The 20,068-nt window shown below is 40.7% G+C and overlaps 1 long non-coding RNA gene across 1 annotated transcript in view; it reads left to right on the forward strand.

The window, feature by feature from the left end:
- The window catches only part of LOC139752946 (uncharacterized), a 95,689-nt gene extending 82,577 nt beyond the window's left edge, over nucleotides 1–13,112 (forward strand). The window contains exon 2 of the long non-coding RNA XR_011713625.1: nucleotides 12,324–13,112. This is a non-coding gene — a long non-coding RNA (uncharacterized lncRNA). The remainder of the gene's footprint in view (nucleotides 1–12,323) is intronic.
- The last annotated feature ends 6,956 nt before the right edge of the window (nucleotides 13,113–20,068 follow it).

The following is a 20,068-nucleotide window of genomic DNA, read 5'->3' on the forward strand; positions in this document are numbered from 1 at the left end:
CACTCTGTCACACACTCTCACAGCCCCTGGTTCAGGAGTAGCACTACTTCTTCCTTATCTCTTGTCCTCTCACCAACCTCTGACTTTCCTCTTAAGACATTTCCTAGCCATTCCTACTCTTGAGCTTTATTTTACTCATAGCCAGAACATTCAGGTTTCTTTCCTCTAACATACTACCTTTCGCATCTTAATTACACGAACACACATTTAGACACCCCAGCCTGAGCCTTCGAGCACTCCTGCTTGGCTCCTTCTTCTGTTCCTTCTTTTAGAAACCGAAAAACAAGAAGGAGGTTCCATCTGCCCCTCTCATGCCCCCTTTAGTCGCTTTCCACGAAATACAAGGAGTACGGAGACAGAACATATTCTCCCCTACCCCATACATACTTGTTTGCCGTTTCCCGCGTTAGCGAGATAACACCAGGAACAGACGAAGAAAACGCCTCATTCGCTCACATTCCTTCTCTGGCTGCCATGTGTAATACACAGAAACCATAGCTCGGTATCAAACCAGACCCTAGAGACCTTTCCATGGTTTCCTTCGGCCGCTTCTTATGCTTTGGCTCAGTCCATTGACAAGACGATGACCCATGTTTACCAAATAGATTAATTTCATTCTATCCTGTACACATCTTTCATGCTTTTGTATGTTCAGGCCCTAAATACGAAAATCCTTTTCATTCCAACTTTGCATCTCCAATATGGTCTCCGCCTTTACTTTGTCTCCCTCCCTTCCGACGTATATATCTTCTTCGTCAACCTCTTATTCTCTCCATATATCCAAATCACTTCGACATACCATCTTCAACTCCCTCAACCATACTATTTCTTTTATGTTGAGAGCTTCAGTCTCGGAGAAAAGTCCACATCAAGGCCGGGCCTTGATTGAAATACAGAGAGAATTATGAAACGGAAAAAGAAAAGAAAAGGGAAAGTATCTAAGAACTATGGAAGAGGTGAAAAACCCGTCTTTTAATATGTGCCGGTTCATAGTTATTGGGAAAGTCATGATAACGTAGAAACCTCCAAGGCTTCAAGGTGTGGGGAAAGAAACAGTTATCAAAACTGCCTACATCTTTCCCTTGCCGTTTTATTACTTGCTTGCTCAGCCTTCGTTGCACCACATATTGTGTTCAAACATTTAATTTCCAACACATTCACCTTCCCCCGAACATTTTCTTCCATTGCCTATGTCTACCATCCACAAAACTCACTTCTGCGTCCAGGGTTCCATCCGCTACCAAATCCACTCCCAGATATCTAAAACACTTCACTTTTTCCAGTTTTTCTCCATTCAAACTTACCTCCCCAATTGACTTGACCCTCAACCCTACTGTACCTAATAACCTAGCTCTTATTCACATTTATCTCAGCTTTTTTCTTTCACACACTTTACCAAACTCAGTCACTAGCTTCTGTAGTTTCTCACACGAATCAGCCACCAGCGCTGTATCATCAGCGAACAACAACTGACTCACTTCCTTAGCTCTCTCATCCACAACAGACTGCATACTTGCCCCTCTTTCCAAAACTCTTGCATTCACCTCCCTAACAACCCCATCCATAAACAAATTAAACAACCATGGGAACCAATCACTTTCCTCTCCTCCTACTCATACACATGCCTCGCATCCTTGATAAAAACTTTGCTTCTAGCAACTTACCTCCCACACCATATACTCTTAATACCTTCCACAAAGCATCTCTATCAACTGTATCATATACCTTCTCCAGATCAATAGATGCTACACACAAATTCATCTGTTTTTCTAAGTATTTCTCACATACGTTCTTGAAACACCTGATCCACGCATCCTCTACCACTTCTGAAATTACACTGCTCTTCCCCAGTCTGATGCTCTGTACACGCCTTTACCCTCTCAATCAATACCCTGCAATATAATTTCCAAGGAATACTCAACAAACTTATACCTCTGTAATTTGAACACACCTTCTTCCACTTTGCCTTTATACAATGGCACTATGCATGCATTCCGCCAATCCTCAGGCACTTCACCATGAACCATAAATAATTACATATCCTTGCCAACCAGTCAACAACACAGTCACCCCGTTTTTAATAAATTCCGTTGCAATACCATCCAAACCCTCCTTGCGGGCTTTCATCTTTCGCAGTGCTTTCACTACCTCTTCTCTGTTCACGAAACCATTCTCCCTGACTCCTCTCACTTCGCACACCAGCTCGACCAGAACACCCTATATATTCCACTCTATCATCAAACACATTCAACAAACCTTCAAAATACTCACTCCATCTTCTCACTTCACCACTACTTATTACCTCCCCATTAGCCCTCTCCACCGATGTTCCCATTTATTCTCTTGTCTTACGCACTTTATTTACCTCCTTCCAAAACATCTTTCATCCTCTAGAATATAATGATACTCTCCCATCCCAACTCTTATTTGCCCTCTTTTTCACCTCTTGCACCTTTCTCTTGACTTCCTGCCTTTTTCTTTTATACATCTTCCAGTCATTCGCACTACTTCCCTGCAAAAAATCGTCCAAACGCCTCTTTCTTCTCTTAACTAACAATCTTACTTCTTCATTCCACCACTCACTACTTTTTCTAATATGCCCACCTACCACTTTTCTCATGCCACAAGCATCTTTTGCGCAAGCCATCACTGCTTCCCTGAATACATCCCATTCCTCCCCCACTGGTCTTACGTCATTTGCTCTCACCTTTTTCCATTCTGCACTCAATCTCTCTTGGTAATTCCTCACACAGGTCTCCTTTCTTAGCTCACTAACTCTCACCACTCCCTTCATCCCAACATTCTCTCTTCTTTTCTGAAAACCTCTACAAGTCTTCACCTTCGCCTCCACAAGATAATGATCAGACATCCCTCCAGTTCCCCCTCTCAGCACATTAACATCCAAAAGTCTCTCTTTCACGCGCCTATCAATTAACACGTAATCCAATAACGCTCTCTGGCCATCTCTCCTACCTACATACGTATACTTATTTATATCTCTCTTTTTAAACCAGTATTCCCAATCACCTGTCCTTTTTCAGCACACAGATCTACAAGCTCTTCATTTCCATTTACAACAGTGACCACCACATGTACACCAATTATACCCTAAACTGCCACATTACTCAACTATGCATTCAAGTCACCCATCACTATAACCCGATTTAGTGCATCAAAGCTGCTAACACACTCACTCTGCGGTTCCCAAAACACTTGCCTCTCATGATCTTTCTTCTCATGACCAGGTGCATAGGCACCAGTAATCACCAATCTCTCTCTCCATCCACTTTCAATTTTACCCATATCAATCTAGTGTTTACTTTCTTACGCTCAATCACATACTCCCGCAACTCCTGCTTCAGGAGTAATGCTACTCCTTCCTTTGCTCTTGTCCTCTCACCAACCCCTGACTATACTCCCAAGACCACTCTTCCCCTTTACTTTTGAGCTTCGTTTCACTCAGAGCCAAAACATCCAGGCTCCTTTCCTTAAACATACTACCTATCTCTCCTTTTTCTCATCTTTGTTACATCCACACACATTTAGCTTCCCCAATCTGAGCCTTCGAGGAGGATGAACACTCCCCGCGTGACTCCTTCTTCTGTTTCCTCTTTTAGAAAGTTAAAATACAAGGAGGGGAGGGTTTCTAGCTCCCCCGCTCCCGTCCCCTTTAGTCGCCTTCTATGAAGTGTTCTTTTCCCCCTATCCCTAGGGATATATATATATATATATATATATATATATATATATATATATATATATATATATATATGCGTGCGTGCGTGTGTGTCTGTGTGTTTGTATAACGTTAATATTCACTCTGCACACGTAGTTAAGTCACACTCTTAAGAAAATGTTCCCCCAGGGAACATTTTACGCTTAAACTTGTAAACACTTTTATAACCTAGAAATACTAACGGGTACATTACGAAATCTAGCAGTAACCTTAGGCTCATACACTTCTGTGTGTGTGTATATATATATATATATATATATATATATATATATATATATATATATATATATATATATATATATATATATATATATATATATGTGTGTGTGTGTACTTAACGGCCGTTTCCCATCATTTCTCTGCTCCTGCTTGAAGTGCATATTCATAGATGCAGGAGCCCAATAGAAGAATTCTTGGCGCTGTATTGCAATCAAATGCTCTCAGTTGGTAGACGTACCTCTGTGATATTCCTGAGTAGTGTAATTATTATCCAAGGGTACATAATGCATCATCTGATGGGTAAGTCACTGTAAACAGTGGTGAATCATATCACGAGACCAGACACCTTACTGAAAAGAATTTATTCGTTTGTCTCCCAAGCTGTGAATCTGGTGAAATCGAGTCTTTGCGACCTAGTATTGTATTCATCATAGTAATGGGGACATATCATCGCTCTATAGATGTCATCTTGCCTTAACTTAGGAGTGTTATGCCGTAGGTAATCAAGGAAAACTTAATGAGCGAGGTTTATATACTCAAGCAGCGTTGCCGTTGTCTTTAGGGAGGTCATATACTTTTTTTTTCGAACTTTTGGTGCTCAACGGATGTTCCGTAGCTGATTTCCCATCCCGAGAACTTTAATCCTCGTAACCTTTACCCAAGTTGTGTACACCAGATAATGTTCCTGCAGGATGGTGGCAAAACAAAGCCATAATGTTTATGTCAGTCCCGCAGTGGCTCGTTTAGATCTCGGTACTGCAGACAAACTACTGTGTTGTGGCTCCTGGCTTTCACCAGCCTCTTCAGACTGCTGTGTTATGGCTGTAGGATTTACCAGCCACATCAAAGATCCTCATTTCCCTCCTGCCTTTATAGAAGTTCGTATTTCATGACGAGTTTTATACGTAATAATGTTTTTCTTTATTCTGTTTACTCAATCATTCTGTCTCCTTTCCTGCTCGCTTGTTTGTTTATTTGCCAGTCACCTTGGGTGCGTGTCTTCATTCCGTACGTTGTTTACCTGCTAATAAACATATCTGTTTGTTTTTTATGTGTCCACTAAAGATGTCTATCAACTATCTACCTACATGGATGATATCTGCTTTGTCTTTGTCATTGCGTCTCTATGTGTCCTTCAGTAAGAAGGCTTGTCAAAGTCTTTGACTATTTGTCCTTCTGACTGCCTATCTCTGTGTGTGTTTGCTTTTGTTACACCTTCCTATAAAATGTGTTTGTGTGATTATTTCACACTTGACCTGAATGCAAGAATAGTCTCCCTCTATTTACATTTTATGCTTCCTGTCTCTCTGTCAATCTGCATATTTGCCACTGAGTTTCCCAGTCTCTCTCTCTCTCTCTCTCTCTCTCTCTCTCTCTCTCTCTCTCTCTCTCTCTCTCTCTCTCTCTCTCTCTCTCTCTTCTCGACTTTTTTTCGGCCATGTTGTTTGCATTCCTCGATCTACGTAATCGCTTCTTTCTGTCTCTGTTTCCGTCATGCAGTGTTCGACATCGCACGGGCAAAGCACGCCCCAGTCATGACCATGTGGGATGAAAAGACTCTAATGCACGAAGGAGGAAGAAACAGAATAATTGAATACGAGGTCCTCAGGCGTTTGTGAACCTGAGTCACTCCCAAAGGCAGAAATGTTTGTAGAAGAACCAAAGACGAAAGAGAATTCCACAGCTGTGCTGTTCGAGAAAAAGAGGAGGCATCATAACGGCCAATCCTCGTATAGTTAGACTCCACACCGGAAATATAAGAAGCAGCATCCAAACGCTTGCCAAGGGCCCAAGCCTTGATGGGAAGCATTCGTCAAGACAGCTCGTGGGAGCAGTGGCCTGAATGATATCTGCCAGACAAGTAGAGAGCAGCAACATTATGACAGCGAGAAAGGGATTTCAGATTTACGTGATGCCAGGAGAATCAGCAAGACATAAGGCTTTTGATTCCACTTGATATAATTAGTGAGCACAGGGAGAACATGTGTACTTAGGAAAGACGGACAACAGAGAGCTCGTTGGCCTGTACAGAAGTTTTTGTTTTTGGACTTAAGTCCCTGCACTCTTACATCCAAGTGGAAAGGCAAGAATACCACAGCAAGATGGCTCTTTCCTCCCCACCCTCCACTTCCTTCGGCAACAAGACCCGGAAGGAGAAGGAAACCACGCAAAGCCATGCATTTCTAATGTGAACTTGTATGGTATTTAGTAGAGGAGAACGAAAGAGAACTCCCTACTGTAAAATTTTACTACGTCATCCCATCCTCTGCTGCACTGCAATATATATACTTAGAGATGGAATGAGATAAAATAACTCATGTATACGTGATGTATCTTTTCCTTTTGTACATCTGATACATAGCTGAACTGATGAAAAAATGGTCCATCAGGTTAATGAAGGTATATGTATACTTTTCGCATTAACAGCGTTTGATGGTAATTCATTTCAGTGTTCAACGCATCCATTTACAAAGATATATTCTCCCACGTCAGTGTTACATCTGTTAGCGTTGAATTATATTCTATTTACCTTAGTTACTGTAAATTTTGTAATTCAAGATCTTCATGATTTACGTTGTCAAATTAGGTTACATTGAACTTTATCATCGTACTCTCTCCTCATACCACAGATTTCTCAGAAACGGAATTACTTTTGTTACCATTTTCTGTATAGGTGCCATTATATTTTTTCTTACCCTATTTTGTAATCTTGGAACCAGAAATAGATTGCATATTCAAGGTATGGCCTTCCTAGGGAAGCTAGAGAAAGAGTTACATAGATACAGAGACCACGCAGACCCAAGGTCTAAGCGAGTTGGTCTGGCCTTAACTCTACTAAAACCGAAAAAAAATATGGTCCCATTAAAAGCAATAGAAGAAAAGGAAAGTAAAGCAAAGGTTCTCTCCCCACCCTCTACTCCCTTCGGCAATACGCTGGATGGAAAACAGGTAGAAAAAAATACCTTTCAGGATAAATAAGCCAGAAGGAAATGTTTATAGAAAAGTCGTATGGTAGAATGAGCATGAATATATCATGCATCCCATCACCAGCGACATGCATCCCTTCACTTTTTGTTATACAGACAATACTGAGGACAAACTTGAGCTCCAGCCTTTCGACTTACCATCCCCATACCATTTTTGATGTTGAAGAATGGTACAATAATTCTTACTCTCTCAAAGCAGGTGACACGGGTTAATCAATGTTGGTATGTTACCGCAGCTTGGCCAGGGAGAGATCAGTGGCTGAGAGTGTATCATGATATACCACTGTGTCATGATGACTGATTAAGATAAATCATTCAATACCGGAGACTGACATTTGATGATCAAGCCTAATTTTGAAGATATGAGGATGTTGCTCTGAGATATATTTGTTTTGAACTTATTTCACCCGTCAACAATGTCGTGGGTAAAGAAATATTTCGTGCAGTTCAGATTAACTCGGTGACCTCTAAGTTATAATCCAATTACTCCCGCCGGTAATGCTGGCGCTACTGTAAAGAATATTTCAGTATCGACTTTGTTGAATCCTGTAAGTATCTTAAAACAGTCTACTAAATTGCCCTGGAGGCGCCTCTTGCTTAGGGAAAACAAGTTTGATTCTTGCATTCTCTCCTCATATGGTTTGTTACGCAAGGATGGAACCAATTTAGTGGCTCTTTAAGCTGCAATGCTTCGAGGTGGGGGTCTAACTAGACTCAGGTATAGTGGCAATATCACATCCTTGCTTTTGTACGTAAAGTTTCTGTTAATAAAACCTACTACTACGATTCTATTTGTTTTCTTGGCAGCTTCAGTACAATAGTGGGAGACCTTAACGTTACTGGAGACACTGATGACTAGATCTCGCACAGTAAAGGGCGTGTCCTTTGTCTTATAGTTCATCAGTTTATAATCTAATTGTTTGATGGGGCTTCCTACCTGTAACACCTGACATTTATTGACGATTGATGGCACTTACCATTTTCTGGATCATTCAGCGATTTTATCTAGATCATCTCGTAATCTTAGTCTATCTTCTTCATTTGATATGGCATTGCTGTTCTCTGTGTCATCTGAGAATCTGAATACTAGGTTATTCAACCCTACGTCAATATCGTTAGTATAAATGAATGGAAAGTCTAGGCCCAAGTACGGATCCCTGGGGGACTCCAGTAGTAACGGGTGACCACAGGTGATGATTCACCATTCATTACGACTCTGCCTCCATCACGTCACCAAGCTTCTATCCAATTTTCTATATAACCAGTGATCCCTAAGGCCAATATTTTATGCATCAGTTTAACCTGGGGGATTCTTTTAGAAAGCTTTCTTTAAGTCAAGAAATAATTTCATCAATTGCTTTTATCTTGTAGCGGGTATCGAGTTATTCATGATGAAATTCAAAAAGGTTTGTAAGGCGTGATCTGTGCCTTCTAAAACTATGTTGTGTATTATTGAGCAGGCTATCTTGGTCCAGGTAGACTACGATCTTATCTCTAGTGATCGATTCCAGAAGTTTACATATAACTGATGTGAGGCTAATAGGACAGAAAATCCCAGGCAACTCGCTGCTTCCCTTTTTATATATGGCAGTGACGTCTGTCAGTCTCCAGTCCTGCGGGAATATTCCGTCTTGGAGAGATTCATTGAAAATAGGAGTTAACTTTCCGGCAATTTGGTGTCTGACGTCTTTAATTCCTCGTGGATAGAAATGATCAGGAACTAATATTTTATTAGTCTCTAACTGATCAATCTGTGTTGGTGGTTCTCTAACCTGTAGGGGTAAGTTCTTATATCGTGTGAGTGTTATTCATCACTCTCAAAATTCGTCGTCGTTCCTTTCTAGTCTAAAAGCAAAACTAAAAAGCTTGTTCAGGGTTGTTGCGTTGTTTTGGTCGTCCACAATGGGTTAAAAATCCTAGTTTACTTAGGGTCCTAGCCCACTCCTGAGATGTTTCTTGTTACTGATATATCTATAAAATCTTTTAGGATCTTTATTGCCATCTCTTGCAATACTCACTTCGTTTTCTCTCTTGGTTTGTATAATAAGACCTTTCATGTACCTTCTCATTGTGTTATAAATTGCGTTGTAATATTTGGGTCATTGTCTGACTTCATAAGCTTGTAGAGTTTATTTCTGCGCCGTCTAACTCTAGAAATATTTAGGAGTACCATTCAAGCTTGATGTTGATTTTATTGTTTCTGTCGGGCATGAGAACGAATGTGAATTGATTGTGCACAAACTGACGCTTGAAACTGGCCCATAATTCCTCTGGGCATGAACCAACAAGGGTGAGAGTAATGCGTCGTGCAGCCCGTCAGAATCCGGCCTTCTAAAGTTAGGGATAATGATACTGGCTTTAGGGAAGTCGGTTTTGATATTTACTCTAGTGCCTGTATGTTCACCAATACGGGTATTAGTAACCAGGAACTCCTAAGATGCAAGAACTAAATCAAATATATTAGCTTCCCTCGTCGAACTGGTGAAGCTTTGGCACAGAAAACTGTCTTCGATAAATGTGATAAGTCTATCAGATTCACTTTCCACACCTGATATAGTTCGCCAGTTAATTACTGAAAGATCAAATTCTCAAGAATGATTGAGTTTTTATCCTGTATGGCTTATTGTAAACTGTCGTATACATGACAGAGACAATATCTGTAAACGAAGTTCGTGTAAAGTTGGTGAAATACTGAGCTAATCTGAACACACAAGCGTTCACCAGCAGCAGACGTTGCAGTCTGAATTTCGTTGGGGTTTAGGTAAACTTTACCAAAAAATGCAACTCAGATACTTTTTTAGTATGGACCTTACATTCATATGAAGTCCATCTAATTTTCTTTGAGCAATCTGTGTACGAGACTGGTGGCATGATTTGGTGACAGGCTATTTTAAGACTGTGTTACAAGCCCTCATGACTCGAACCCCTACCGTCGCTGTCTGCTGGGGTGAGGAAGGGATTCGATCTGACTTCCCTCGTGACACGTAAAATGACCTGACCTCACCTCAGTCCTCCGTTCGATGTGGTCAACACACCGACCTTGGTTAAAGGCAACGGGAAAATGGTAAACATATCAAAGTATATATATTTTTTCATTTATATTTACAAATGAAGACACAACTCATGTCTCGAAAGCAGTTCCATTGCTGAGAGAGGAAAAGGTTTTGTGACATACTGACGAAAGAGTCAGAGATATATCATCAACACTAAACAGAAGTAGAGTCAATAAAACGGAATGCCCAAAATCAATTTTACACGAAGACAATGAAAGAGGCGAAAAACCAGATCGTTAAACGCCCGATTGCTCTTATCAGTCAGTCTCTTGAACGGGAAAAGTTGCTGAGAAATAGAGGCTTGCTAATGTAACATCCATTTAAAAAAGAAAAAAAGATACCAAATCACCGCCAGTAAATCATCGTATACTTAGCCTAACATGTGTAGGTGGTAGACGCATGGAAACCATCATTTTGGATGAGATCGAACGTAAGCCAGTTACATGAAAACCACAAAGTAAAAGCTTCTCAGCTGGGTTTACAACACTATCGCTCATATGTGACAGATCTGCTTGATATCTTCCATGACATAATCAACATATATGATGAAAGTAAAGCAGATCATGTCATGTATTCACATCTTCAAAAAGCCTCAATAAAGTTCCACATCTATGGTTGTTAGCTCACAACAAGAAGACACATGGTATTGATGGGGTTGTACTTTGTTTATAAGATCTGTAGACTGGCCGTAATCAAACAATTGTGGTAAAAGATCCAACCTCGGAATGTTTGAAGTAACGAAGTGCTTTACCACAAGGATCAATCTCACAAGGATCATTTTTAGGACCGGTCTACTTTTTTATTATATATATTTACTGTATTGCAATATAGAAATTCCCAGACGATACTAAGTTGGGAAATACATCTACAACAGATATTGAACGTCCGCAGCTTCAAGCAGTCATGGACAAAATAATAGACAAGGCTCACAGGTTCGCAAACAAATTCTGTATCGACATATGCACAGTTTTACATATCGGTTGTAAAAACGGAAAGGCAAGCTATACAATGAATTCTGTTGTATTGCAAAAGGGAAATGGGAAGAAACACTTGGTTGCAATAATCTCTGGTGATGTAAAGCCAAGTAATCAGTGTAAATAAGCATTTACAACAGCGGACAAAATTTTTGTATTCATAGCGAGAGCTGAACGACATAAAGCTATCTAGTTTAGAAAAGAGAAATCAAGAATAGATCTAATGCATATATAAAATGTTTTCAACGGCTTCAATAATCTTAACCTAAACAGCTTCTTAAGAATAGGCCTGACTTTAGTCGCAACAATAGCTGGAAACTCAGAGGAAAACTGTTTACTTCGAAGTACAATTTTCTTCAACAGGATTATTGATATATTTAATGATATGCCAATTGGGGTGGTTAAAAGCAGTACGACAGATAGGTTTAAGAAAAGCGTTAATGATTATTTCGCTTCAGATCCATGACTGACATTATTTGCGCTTTCTTAATCACATGGAACATTTTGCTACAGTATTCTTCTCATAGAAGCATCGGTCATTCTACTGTACCCCACTGATCTATGAGTTTCCTGTAAAATCTACCATCACAAACAGCCTCGGGAGGACCCAGTGATCAGTTGCTGATGGAATTCCATAACATTCCTGTGTAAGCGCGCATCATTTTGAAAAGATTTGTATAGAAAACTTACTTCAGGTTAAAGTTTGTTATCATTTGTACCGAATATTAACTTGCATATATCATTGCGTGATGATGCCTGATTAAATGAATTATTCAATATCGGAGAATGACAAGTGATGATCAAGCTTAATCTTGAAGACGTTAAGGGTGTTGCTCTGAAAAAAAATGGGGAGCAAATTCCACTCATCAATAATGTCGTCGGTCAAGAAGCATTTCGTTCAGTCCAGATTAACTGGTTGACCACGAAGCCTTACGTCCAAACATTGTCGTCGGTAATGTTTGTGATACCATAAAGAAATGCTCAATACCAACTTTGCTGAATCCTTTAAATATCTTAAAACATTCCCTTAATTTGCCCCGGAGGCGCCTCCTGCAAAGGGAGAACAAAGAGAGAGAGAGAGAGAGAGAGAGAGAGAGAGAGAGAGAGAGAGAGAGAGAGAGAGAGAGACTGTATTTGTGTACAGGAGTCATTATCTTTGCTACAGGAGTCACATATCATTCACATTTTTGTCCTTAAGTATAGTTTAGTCTCTGAAATTACGGAAAGAACGGAGGCAAATTGCCTTTAGCAAGCGATTAGAGAGCTGATTTGCATATATATATATGTACAACTGAACCCATTGTCCCGCAGCTACTGTACACTGTCAAGCCTTAGGTATGATCATATCTTACAGGACGTCCAGTGTTGCCACTGTCCTGGGTAAACAAGAAAATCAAGATATCGACGCCATTTACCCAAATATCTCACTTAACTCAGCGTAGTTTCATTATGGCCGGGGTATGTAAGTACGAAGAAGATAGTTCCATTCAATCTGTGTGTCATAAAGGAATGAGGGTGAGAGACAACCACCCCAGAGCTAGTAGTTCTGTAATTCCCAGTTTAGCGGATGAGGCTATAAAGAGAGTTTTTCCCGCTCACAACAGGAAGTGTGGAACACACCCCCTCCCATCCCCCTTACCAGCGCTAGTGCCATCTCGCTTGGCAAGAATTCCATTAAGCGAGTTTTAAAAGTAATCATGGCAAGGCATTACACAGGCCTTAATGAGAATATTCCTTGACCAGGGAGAAGGAAGAGAGTGAGAGAGAAAGGAGGATGAAGAAGAAGTAGAAAAGAAAAAGAGGAAAAAGAAAAATATAGCAGACAGTAATAGAAGAAGAAGAAGAAGAAGAAGAAGAAAATAGAAAAAGTAAAAAAGGAACAGAAAGAAGAAGAAGAAGAAGAAGAAGAAGAAAGAGAAGAAAGAAGAAGAAGAAAGAGAAGAGAGAAGAAGAAAGAAGAAGAAGAAGAAGAAGAAAGAGAAGAAAGAAGAAGAGAAGAAGAGGAAGAATGAGAAGAAAGAAGAAGAAGAAGAAGAAGACGTTCGAAAATCAGGGCAAAACCTTAAAGTCATCAAGAGAGAGAGAGAGAGAGAGAGAGAGAGAGAGAGAGAGAGAGAGAGAGAGAGAGAGAGAGAGAGAGCTGCTACTCCTTGCTACCCACACACCGTGCACCCCACCCTTCAAGACCCCTGTCCTCCTGCACCTTCATGAGTCACCGGCAGGTTCATTTTCATTCCGACATACGTCGCGTATCAGCCAGGAAAAAAAAAGCGAAGACGCCAGTCCTTAAGTCTGTTGACTTCAGGCTTCATATTACTGCCACCCTACTCCAAGCTGGGCCAGTGAATCAAAAATGTCCCTCTCCCTCCAGCCTGTCCCGGGATCTGAATGAGACAGCCGCTGAAAGTCGTCTTCCTTTTTAATAATCTCTCGGGAGCTAATGTAGGAGGGGAAGAACTAGGATCCCCTGCTCATAATACCTCGCTAGAGGTCATTTCCCAAGTCGTGTAAGACGGGGAGTTCGCATCTAGTGTCCGGGGAAGTTATACCATTATGTTATTCCTTGGATATCTTTTTTTTCTCCCAGGAGGATATCCAAATAGCCCTATTGGGCGGATATAAAGGCTGGGATCTATATAGTACTTGGTGTCTAGAGTAGTTGTTATGGGGGTGAGGTGTGTGATCACTTGCCTTAACGACGTGTGGGTGTAATGGAATTGAGGCAAGAGAAACGTATATGACTATAAAACCTCTTTTGTGCTGCTATATCATTATGTTTGGGGAGGGAAAAGAAAATCTTATATCTAGAGATAATAAGAAACTTTCTATATTACGTTATAAATAAGAAATTCTATATCTTGCAACGAAGAAATGTATTCTACTTGGTGCATTACAATTCTGGTTATCAGATCAATGATGATTTGTTCTTCGAAGCAAATAAACTATATATGAAGCATGAAAATACTGATACTAATAAAGAATTGGCAATGTTCGTTCCATTACGAATCATCAATGAATAAAAGAATGGAAGAGTTCCTGGCAGAGAGTATAGACAAAGGTGTATATAGAAAATAAAACAAAAATCCAAAGGGATTATCTTTCCAATCCAATATTTCAGCATTTTTTCCTTTCGCAACGATGGCTCCTGTTGCTGCCTCTCGCTATTTCTTTTTTTCTCACTTTCGAAAAACCACTGCGGCAGTCACCAGAGCCCACACCATCAACACCTCCGTCACCAAGGTCACCAGAACAACTGGCATCTCCACTACGTAGCACCATCACCACTACCACCATCACGACTACTACCATCACCACTACCACCATCACGACTACTACCATCACCACTACCACCATCACGACTACCACCATCACCACTACCATCATCAACACTACCACCATCACTACAAGGAAATAAGAAGGAACTCAAGCAGTGACTGACCACTGCGTCCTTTCGTACCAGTTTGTGATAATGGATGAAGCCAGGGACCAATATATTAGCGTGGTGGGAGTAGAGAGGCATACAAATGTTTCACAATGTAATACCTACAAACAATTTGAGTCGTGGATGTGAGGCGAAATATTTTTCAAGTCTGATCTTAAACATATCTGAAATGCAGCTTTCACTAACTCTAATTAGCAATTCGGTTCATAAGTTAACAGTCCTGTAAAAAAAAAAAAATTCGCCTCATTCGAGGTAACATATTTTCCTACGAGTTCGTATCCATTACTACAAGTGGAATCATACAAATCAAGCTTTGAGTAGCTTCTTATATCCAGATGATCGACAGTTTTGTCATTCTTTGATATCTATATATCATCAACTCAACCTTCTCTTCTCTAAGCTAGATAAATCTACATCTTTTGATTGGCTCTCTTAAGATTTGACATCACTTTTGCTACTATCCTTTGATATGGCACCTTATCGGGTGCTTTATTTCAAAGCTAAGTGACATTAGCTGCTTTACTTTCATTAGAAATGTTAACTATGTTTTAAAAACAAGCAAATTTGTCAGACGTCATATAACATATTCCGTCGAAAACCATGCTGAACATCGTTAGATAAGAGGTGTCTTCAAACTGGTTTAGAATTTTGTACCGAATGAGGGTTTTCATACGTTTTACAAACACAAACGTTGTACAGATTGGACAATTTCCAAATATCATTTGAGATTTTGCCACGAGTTCATTACTATGAACGAAGTTACCGTTTTCCAATATTATTAGAATAATTGACTAGGTAATGACTCACTTGTTTCTAACGTAGCCATAAAACGTCTTAGGGGTTCTGCGTTTTTCAGCAACATGTCCCTCCTACCGACAATGACGTATCTCTTAATTTCTTTACGCAAATTTGCATATCTTATCATGCAGGTTATTGAACTCATTGAGTTTCTAATATGCTACTCTCATAATCAAAAGTAATATCTATATGTAATAGTTCCAACAATTTGGTCTCGTTTTGGGAAAAAGGCTCATGCATTTGCAAATATTTTCCTCAACTGCTTTGAAAGTTATACTGAAGCTTTTCCAAACAACGTCCATATTATTTTCATTAACTATATCATTCTAGATTTGCCTATGAAGAGCTATGCTAAGATCATTAGATTTTGCAAGTCTAAAATCTGGTTATCTTTTTTTCTCAACTTTCTTGATGACCAATATCACATACAATTTCAAGAGTCACTGCAAAAGTAATTTGCCGGTAATCACTTGTACCAAACTTTTCTCCAAATTTAATATTATCAATGAAATCCTCGTTTGTTGCTGGAACTAAATCTGACATGTTATATTCACGAGTATGTTTCTCAGCTACATGCACTAGGGAAATATCAAGCGAATTTAGGCAGAGTTTACTTAGATACGGCCGTTATCAACACCACAAAACATAAGGAAAGCAAAACAACTACCAGCAGCAGCACCACCACCACCACTATCGTACTACCACAATCGTCATCACCCTCACCACCATCATCATCATCACCATTACCAACACCGTCATTGCCATCACCACCATCAGATTAATAGCATCTTCTTCCGTATCATATCCAACAACATCATCACCACCACTGTAATCTCCAACCGCCATCACTATCATTATCATACCCATCTTTAACACCACCACTCGCATCAACAACAGTATCACCACCATGATCACCCTCACTAGAATTATCACCACCATTGATATCACCAACATTACCTCCACCAAAATCACCACCACAACCACTACAGTCTTCTGATCACAAACATCAACGTAACGATCCAACCAGCATTACCATCAGTATCACAACTTCTACTACCACAATCACCATCTCCACCACTGCTACCTCATGCACCACCACCAACACTACACCCCATACGCCACCACCAACACTACACCCCATACGCCTTCACCAACACTACACCCCATACGCCATCACCAACACTACACCCCATACGCCATCACCACCAGCAGTAATGGTGGCCTGAAACCTTCCCTGTAGCGCAGACGTGCTGGTGCTGGGGAGAGAATTATGGAAAATAAGTCTGAGAGAGTTTTTAGAAAACCTTACTGCACCGGGAAGTCCCTTGGCCAACACGTCAGATAAGCTGATACGCCATTAGTTACTTGATATAATCATCTCACGTACGTTAAGCGGGTACGCAGAAAAGTGGTCAAGCTCCGCTGGGAATTGAGCATGTAGCTTACGCAGAAGAACTAAAACCAGAGAGAAACCCTCCGCCAAGTGAGGTAATACCTACAATGCTACGCAGTTACTTTACTCGTCGTAACACAACCCGGGCTATGGAACTCCACACACAATATGGAAATACGTTTGGAGAGTTTTTGCTATGTTAGCCAAGATGGAGCGGGCAACTGAATGTCCTCCTAACCAAGGCCATCCCATTAACGCTATATATATATTTAGTCTAGTCTAAGCTAGGTAACCATTTTATCGATCAACCCCTAAGAGAAGATGAACGGCTAGATTAACTATGGACCGGCTGCTACAACTGGGAATAGAACCTATGTGTACTCGACCCCGGGTGGCCCATAAATGCGTCACGATAAGCAGCGCTAACTGCTACACTACGGAGGCCTATTTGACTTTTATAAGATAAGGTCGTCGTCAGTGGATGGGAACCAGTGGCAGGATACTGGGATAATGGTGGGAACAGGAGATAGAAAACATGAAATATGGGTCAACAAAAGATGTCATGTACCTAAGAAAGGTAACGATAAGCAATTGAGGTGAGACGATACAAAGGGCAGAACAGACAGCTCAAAATCGAAAAATATGTAAAAGACATTATGGACGAAACAAAAAACTCATCCAAGGCAGATTCCCAGTTGAAGAACAAACAGTATGATAGAAGAACGTGAATAAAAATGATACTGGAGCAGAGGAGGATGTATTTATAAAGATAAAGTAAGTAATTTTCAAAGCATTAAACAGTGACGGATCATTACCCTCAATGCATGAATTAAGACAGGAGAGAGACCATGGAAAGCATTAAGACTCCTCTATATGTAAGATGCAGCTAAGCTTTTGAATTATTTTGATCCTTATCAAGAGCTTGTTGGAATGAAATGTGATCAACTTGTTTGCAGAAACATTCGACTGGTCACATGAAATGCCTTTCAGGAAATCGCTGGTGGAAGGATCAGCAACAATGATGAGAAAGGAAGCAATTGTCTTACCCATCTTAAAGAAAGACAATGCAGACGATGGACTGAGCTATAAGCTGGTATTACTGACTACTAGATTTTGTAAGATATTCACAAAAAATGTTAGCAAGAAAGATATGCATTCATACAAAGTTTCCACCTAGCCACACTCGCGAGAAGACATTTCTTAGCGTTGCTATTGTGACAAACAAGATGGCTTCCGCACTTCGCTTCCCTTGTGCCAAGTGTGTGAGGGACTGCTAAAGTGATTTCCTCTTTGAAGAATACAATTTCATATTATACTCATTTTCTCAGGTATATTGATAGGATTAGTTCAGATGTCAAGAAGAACAGTGAGAAAATTGAGAAATATGAAAACAGGATGAAGCTCTGGGAAGGAGAGACAGGTTTTGTTACGGGAAAATCTGTTGAGATAGAGCGGAGGGGAATCCTTAGTCTCAGGGAAGGTAGATCATCTTCAAACCAGCGTTGTGGCCACGAAGACGAAGTCAGAGGATATCTGTACCTCCCAACCTCCTAAATGGACTTGTAGGATTTCAAAGTCTCAGGCCAGGGAGACTCCTACTCAGAATAAGTTTAGCGTACTACATGACGAAGGATTGGATGATCTTAGTATCATTCTGGTTGGGGACACCCTTGTTAAGGATCAGGACCTGGAGTTCTGTAGTGAGGAGAAATGGTGAAAAATTCTGTGCTTTCCTGGTTGTAAAATGGAGGATATTCTGCAAACGTTAGACAACACGGTCTCAAGCACTCCGGAGGAGGTCATTACCGTAGTCAAGGTTGGCACTATGATTCTAGCTAGCGTGAAGTTGGAAGAAACTTGTTGCAAAATATAGGAACATCACATCGAAGTTTGAAGAGAGCCGTAGGAAGATTAATCGTACCGGAATTGCTCCTTAGATATGACGTCAGCTCCTGTATCCTCAGCAGGATGCTGGAGATCAACAGCAGAGTTGGAGCTCCCTGTAGGAGGGAGGAGGACGGAGTCTTTTACATAGATTTATGGGACCATTTCATTCCTGATGGAAGTGTGTATGCCAGGGACGGTCTCCATCTGAATGGAGTAGGGAAAGCCCGCCTTGGTAGTGTGTCAGAAGAGGATATGAATGCAGCTCTTTCTTCGATAATCATAGATTAGTTAGGTACATAGAAGATGGGAGTACGAAGAGAGGGAATCAAGTCACAGAACATGGCTGGTATGTAGAGACAGAGGGTTGGTCTGACCAGGAGTACAAGGAACACGTTTAGGAGGCTTGGAAAGAGGAGCAGAGAGCAGGGTAGGTGGTTCCCAGGTAGAGGCCATGTCTCAAGTCTGGGGTAGGGAGGAGGTGGGAGCTGCGGAGGGACAGGTCAATATGGGGTTACCGTCGGGCCTCTCTCTCTCCCATTAATGCTGCACACACACACACACACACACACACACACACACACACACACACACACACACACACTCACACACACACACTAACCGAGTTTTAAACGCACATGCCAATAACTTGACCAAGGAAACTAATTTCAAAGGTGCTCACAAGTCGTAGGAGAAAATCATTTTATTGAACATAAAAGCTCGGATCATCATTCCCATTGCTGCACACACACACACACACACACACACACACACACACACACACACGCACATACACACACACACACACACACACACACACACACACACACACACACACACACACACACACACACACACACACGTGCCATGACGAAGAGTTCCAGTCATATATCGGAATATTCTGTGTTAATAACGCACCGAACGTTCGCAAAAAATTTAGGAGTTAGAAACTTTTGCTTCGGACGAAAATTACGATGTGATTGGTATTTCTCATTCTTGGTTAGGTATTAGAAATGGAGATTTCCTCGACGAATTATGTGATTCTTGATTGTACTCTGCTAACAGTGATCGTGATAATCAAGATGGCGGAGGTATCTTGCTCTTCGTTAAATCTAATCTTTATCCCGTAATAAAGATCTTTTTACTTTTGACAAAATCAATTCCATTTTTGTGGATATTAAACATGTACCTCGGTAGAAAATAACAGACAACAGGCAACAGATGTAGACGAAAGATTTTCTGATCAGTTGACAGACAACAGTAATGAGCAAAATTCCATCATGGTGGGAGATATTAACACATCGACATCTAAGTGGGGAGAATCCCTCACCAGCAGCACGGGTCGTGGACGATACCTAACCAAACCTCGTCTAATTCTGCCACAACACAAAAATCCAGCTAAGACCATGTGTTACACACTCAAGTGAAAGTTTAGCACCAGAGAACAAGAAGTCCCTTGCAATTGTGAATTAGGATGTTTAGGTACTACTAGCATTTGTGTTGGGATGCATGCCACATTATTTCTGACAGTGTAATAACGTCTACGGACCCCTGCATGATGACTGATTATGTTAGTAGTGTT

The sequence above is a fragment of the Panulirus ornatus genome, chromosome 1 (assembly GCF_036320965.1).
Source record: "Panulirus ornatus isolate Po-2019 chromosome 1, ASM3632096v1, whole genome shotgun sequence".
Taxonomy (NCBI): Eukaryota; Metazoa; Arthropoda; class Malacostraca; order Decapoda; family Palinuridae; genus Panulirus; species Panulirus ornatus.